The sequence below is a fragment of the Gossypium raimondii genome, chromosome 4 (assembly GCF_025698545.1).
Source record: "Gossypium raimondii isolate GPD5lz chromosome 4, ASM2569854v1, whole genome shotgun sequence".
Classification (NCBI taxonomy): Eukaryota; Viridiplantae; Streptophyta; class Magnoliopsida; order Malvales; family Malvaceae; genus Gossypium; species Gossypium raimondii.
In genome coordinates this window covers 21,419,233-21,425,592 of record NC_068568.1, presented here as the reverse complement: position 1 = coordinate 21,425,592, position 6,360 = coordinate 21,419,233, and the positions used below count along the sequence as shown (strand labels likewise).

The following is a 6,360-nucleotide window of genomic DNA, read 5'->3' as shown; positions in this document are numbered from 1 at the left end:
TTCTTTTGATTTCTAGGTGAAAATAGTGAATTTTTGGTGAAAGGACCAAATTGTAAAGAAAGCAAAACTTTCTTTCTTCTCTTCTCTTCTAACGGTGGTTGCATGGAAAGATGATGATTTTTCATCATCTTTCCTCCCTTTTATATTAATCATTTAATAATAAAATAATACTAAAAATCTTAATAAAATATTAATTAAATAACATTTATCTAATTAATTAATTAATTAAAAATATCACAAACATCATCATTACCTTCTAGAATTCTCTCTCTATTTGACCATTTTTCCCTTTATAATCTTTTGAAATTTCATCCTTGAGTCATCACTTAATTTGGTAAAATTGTAATTTAGTCCCTCAAAATTCTTCACCTTTTCAATTTGGTCCTAATTCATCCATTTTCCTTAGTTTCCAGATTGTTCCACCCTTAAATATTTACACTATTGGTCCTTCAACTTTTTTGTATTTACACTTTAACCCCTCAAATTTTGAGTATTTACTCTTAGGCAACAAAACTTTTCTCACTTTTGCAATTTAATCCTTTCTTGAATTAATATGTCACAATATACTTCCCAATGTTGACATAACTCAATATTACCCTTTTTATCACTTTATTTCCTTATTTTACTATATCAAGAATATTATCTTACTTTCTTATACTGTAGTAATTTTCGGGGTATTACAGATAGGATGAATCTCGTCCGTCGATGTATTGTAATATTAACCATCGGTTTTGGAGGAGCTCAACTATAAATAAAGGGCCTTCTCCTCATTTGTACTCACTCCATTCATTGTTTCATTATTCTTTGTGAATAAGAGAATAGAGTGTATTTACTCAAACACTTTGTGTGCGCTCTTTCTGTTGTTCTTTTGTTGCTTCTTTTGGCATAAATCACTTCTGCTATACAAATTGGTGCCTTAGAGGACTTCTAAAGGAATCCTCATCTGAGTAATGGCTGACTTAGGCGAGTCTGGATGAACGGATCGCCTAAGGCCGCATAGATAGCGAGAGGAAAGATCTAGCCCCAGTGACTCTCTTTTCTAAGGATGAAATGCTAGAAAAGTTATGTATGTAATTGGGGACTATAATCCTAATATATAATTTTTACGTTGTAACCTTAATTTCTGATCAACTCATCATTAATTAGAAATTAGTTACTAAAGTATGTACATATATTTGACCCATATATTATTTATTAACTGAAGTCCAATAAGTTTTAATCAAATTAGATTACTTTTAAATTGAATTAATCTTTTATGATAATAAATAATAACATGTAATTATTTATCTGATGTTCATATTTTTCCAACATAATAATTTTAAATTATCAATAAAATAAAGTGTAAACCTTATGGACAAACAAGGACCCCCAATGCCCCCTATACATGCCAGATTTTGCCCGGGTCTAAAAGACCCACATTACAGACAGGCCCATATGGCCCAATTAATAAAACAAACGAGGGCCCAAACTACGGTAGCCCAAATTACAAACAGAAACCCTAGGGTTTCAACAGCGCCACAAGCCAAGCTCCGAATCTCCGTGGATCTTCACTTGCGCATCAAGGAAAAAACGAAAGTGGAAAGCGAATCAAAAGATTTGTAAATCAAATCAAGAAACAGATTTGCTTCCTCTTTAAATTTATTTCATACGGCTATAAAATAGCCTTGGTAATATTGTAAAGGGGGATAGGAAATCAAATAAATAAATAAAAATAATTATTCTTACACAAACAGAGAGTTCAACATATTGAAAGTGGAGAATCAATTCAAAGGTCTATATTATTTTTTTATTTACTTTGATTTGTTGTTTTCTGTGTTTATATTTTTATTTTACTAAAACATATAAGGAAAGGAAAGAAACAACCTGCGTTTGGAGCCTAAACTGCCGTGAGCATCCGAGGTAACCGTCTCCGAGGAAAGGCAGTCGGAAATCGAAAGGTTTCTTAGGTTTTTGAGGCGTCTCTGCTTTTATTTCGACGGATTTGAGCCCAGATTTGGGCATAGGGGTCTGAAAATGAATTAGAATTTTTCCCTTGCTTGATACCATCAGACAATGGCGGCGCCATATGGAGATCGACGGCCAACCACAATTCTTGCGCACCGAATCGATGACCGGATGACCAGAAGGGGGAAGAGCTTTTTTGAAGTTTTCGGAGGTTTATTTTTAAAAAAAGGATGGAAACTGAAATTTTCGGATAGATTTTTTGCTTAAATAGTCTAGTGAAACGATGTCGTTTCACCAAGCCTCCCCAGATGCCAAAACGACATCATTTTGGGAGGCCGACCCTACTCCGACCCGACCCGGCCTAGGATCCGCGTGTTTTTTTAGCAGAGGGGTAAATTGCGATTTCAGCCCCTCCGCCTTTTAATTTTTTTGCAATTGAGTTTTTGGTTATTTTTAAATTTGCCCTTTAATTTAGTTACAATTTCATGTCAGCCCTAATATGAACGACGCCGCTTTAGAGGAGAGGGAAAATTTCCTTCCAAATTTCTATGTAATTCGCGTTCAAATTAGTCCTTTGGGTTTCATTTATTTGCGGATTTGCCAAAATTTTTCAATTGCTGTTCAATTTAGTTTTTTATTATTTTCCTAATTAATTTTAATAATGTAATTCTTATTTTTATTTTTGTAACTATTTTTCAAAAATATATTTTTATGCGCATTTATATTTTTAAAATAATGTTTTTCATGTATACATATTTTTTGAATTTTGATAATGTTGACATTATTAATATATTTTATGTTTTCATAAATAAATTATAAATTTTATAAATCAAAGTTTACATGAAAATTCATTTGTATGCCTCTAATTCTTCATAATTTCATTTATTTTACTTATTTTGCTCATTTATTTGATATTTTTCATGTCATTCGTTATTTTTGCTTTTGTCTTAATTTAGTTTGTTTAAACTTCATGATATTACCTCATTGTTATAATTATTGTTGTATTTGTTATTGTGACATTTATACATGCATTAAACCTAATATCACATCATTTTTTTACTCGATTTCAAACTTTTCAAAATTGAGCGAATGCTTGTATTTAGGATTTTCAAGGAAATTGAGCCCTAATGTATTGGGTTCCGATTTTCTTCGTTAAATCTAACAATCGAGCATTTCTCTTTAATCAAAAAAATAAGAAATCATTATTGGGAATTCAACACGTTGTGTCCTAACGCATTGGATGTGACGCATTGATTTCTCGAAATGAAGATTTTTGCTAAAAAATAATAAAGGAAATATTCCAAGTTTGGGATTTTGAAGGAATTGTGCCCTAACGTATTGGGCTACGATTTCTTAAATCTTGAATAAATGGATATTCTTTTAAATTTTTATTGCACGTATTCTGGCCTAATTCATTTTTGGAGAAATTAGAATGTCGTGCCCTAACGCATTGGGTGTGACATTTTCCTTCTCTGAAATGATAAAGGTCTTAATACGTAACGTTTTTAAGTTTTTTTTCTAAGGATTATATATTTTCAAACTCTCGACTTTAAGACATTAATTAATCAATTTGGTACCAATTTTGGGCATTACGAGGGTGCTAATCCTTCCTCGTACGTAATTGACTTCTGAACCCATTTTTTTTAAAACTCGTAGACCAAAGTCGTTTTTTAGGTGATCCAATCACACCTTAATAAAATATTGGTGGCGACTCCCAATTTTTCATCGATAACTAATTTTTGTTTTTTCGAAAAATAAAAATGATTTCGACAGCTTAGCGACTCCACTGGGGAAATTTTTTTAAGAAAAGAGAGTCGAGCCACAAAGTTGATTAATTTTTGTCTTATGGTCGAGAAAAATATTTTTTTTAAAAAAAACTCATGACATCCTTTCGCATTCATTATCTTATTACTTAAATATTGTTTGCATTATACATTTCATGAGTTGAACAATTTTACCCTTTTAAGTGGGAGTGAGAAGCTATGCCTTTGTGAGGTTTTCACCTCTGTGTAGGGTAGTGGATTGCTTCTGGGATACATCCGTACCTATGTCTTCATGAGATTTTCATCTCCGTACAGCCATAGGGAAATGTATTCCCCTGAACCGAACTCGATCCATATGAGCCTATAATGGGTGAGGATTGAGGAATCTGCTGGTTCGGGTACCTTTACCTTAGAAGCCGAACTTCATATAATGAACCTTAGGAATCCACCCTAGGTTGAACTATACTAAACCCTAGTAGATATCCAATTAGGGATTTTACTATTTCTTGATTATATCTTATGCTTCTATGTGATACTGACTTTTGGTGTTTTATTTGCATGACATGGCATTTCATTTCATCATAAAAGGCGTCAGTCCATATTCAGTTGCTAGATAGAAGGCTTATCATGGAAAGAGAGTTTCTTGATAAAGTGGAGGACAATGAGGCTGTCCAAACTTGGTCTAAAACAACGCAGTAAGAAAAGGGTGATAGTTTGGCTGACGGGCATGTATCGGAGTTATGGGACTTTACACATATCAGTGTAACTCAAAACAATTTGCAGGAATTGAAGGAAATCTGGGGTCAGTGGAGTGATGAGGTTAGACAGTTATTTTATAATAATTATAGGGATTTGTCTTATTTGCTTGATGTAAAGGTATACAAGCATTTGTTTCAAGCCCTCACCCAGTTCTGGAATCCTGTTTACAGCTGCTTTGCGTTTGGGAAGGTCGATTTGGTGCCTACGATAGAGGAATATATGGCTTTACTCCGATGTTCAAAGTTTCAAGTGGACAGGGTCTATTCGAGAGCGGTAAATGTGCCAACATTTTCAAAGAAGCTGATAAGTGTAACAGGAATGAGTGAGCAATGGGTTGTCGCACGAATTAAGCAAAAGGGGGATAGTAAGTGCGTTCCTTGGAGAAGCTTGAAAGATGCAATTCTCACACACCCAGATGTAAGGAAAAGGTTAGATGCTTTTGCTTTAAGTATATATGGCTTGGTTGTCTTCCCTAAAGCCTTGGGGTATGTGGATGAAGCAGTCACTGATTTATTCGACCAGCTCGATAAGAAGGTTACACTGATTCCAGCAATTTTGGCAGAAACTTTTAGGTCATTGAGTGCATGCCGGAAGACGGGCGAAGGTAGATTTATTGGATGTGCACAGCTTCTACTCGCTTGGTTTCACAGTCACTTTTGGAAGGTGGATAAAGTTTCGTATCGGGTTTTCTCTGAAAATTATTCACCACTAAAGGAGATAGTCGCTACGCCAAGGAAAAACAACATTTCGAAGGAGAAGTGGATGGCAATTCTTCAAAATCTTCAAGAGGAGGACGTTGAGTGGAGAGCTCCTTGGTTACTTCCAGATGAGATCCTGTATAAGTGTGGTAGTTTTGATTGGGTTCCTTTACTGGGTATTTGGGGAGCTGTTGGATATGCCCCATTATTGGTACTAAGGCAATATAGGTCAGGGCAATTTATACCTGCGACCCATGGGATAGCTGATTGTGAATTTTCGTACAAGGATGATGGTTATAGAAATAAGATTCAAGCGATGTCTAGTGCGTGGAAACAGACTCACCGAATGAAGAGGCTAGCTGTGGGTCCAATGACAACTCCTGAGTATCATGAATGGTGGGCTAGAAGGATTAATGATAATACACCTAAGCTAAATCAAGAAGACAACCAGTTAATAGAAGAACATTTGCGAGTCATTCCTTCTGAGTTGGAAATCATAAGGCAAGATTTTGAGAGAAGAAATGCGGATTTAAAGAAAAGGATAGAGCAAATAGAGGCAGAAAAGACGAACTTAAGATTGGATATAGACATTTAAAAGCTCGAAAATGAGAAGTTAAGGAAAGAGAAAAACAAGGCTGAGGGGGAGCTGGGTAGTCTGAAGACGGATTATAAAAAAATGCGTTTGTCTATGAGAACTGTTGGGCCGGGAAAGACTTCAGAACAGTGGCGAGCAGAAATCTGAGAAGAAAAGGACAAAGTCGATAGATGGGAGCGGAAATTTCAGGAGATGCAGAGACGAAACGAAGTTTTAGAAAAGAGTTTGTCAGAAAGCCAAAAGGGAAAAGGCGAGCTAAAGGATAGGGTGGTTGTGTTGGAAGGATGTCTTCGTCAATATCGAAATCAAAATTTGGCAAAAGAGTTGAAAGCTAGCTTGAGCAAGATTGAAGAAATGAAGAAAAGAATCGAAGAGCTAGAAATGGAACTGTAAAATTGTGAGATCCAAATCAAGCACTTGCAAGCAAACGAGAGTCGTAATAATGAACAGCTTCACCACTTTGAGAGTCAAGTTAGAAGCAGAAATCATCTTATCGAAGAAGCTGTGGTCCAGATTCGAGAAGTAGCTAATCATATACAGACTTTAGCAGTCCAGGCTGACATGCTGAGTGTGAAGTATGAATTAGAATCAGATCGGGGGC

The 6,360-nt window shown here is 35.2% G+C and overlaps 1 pseudogene; it reads left to right on the top strand.

Annotated features, from left to right (window-relative positions):
- Window positions 1-5,951: 5,951 nt before the first annotated feature.
- LOC105767233 (uncharacterized) overlaps window positions 5,952-6,360 on the top strand; it is a 36,525-nt pseudogene continuing 36,116 nt past the window's right edge.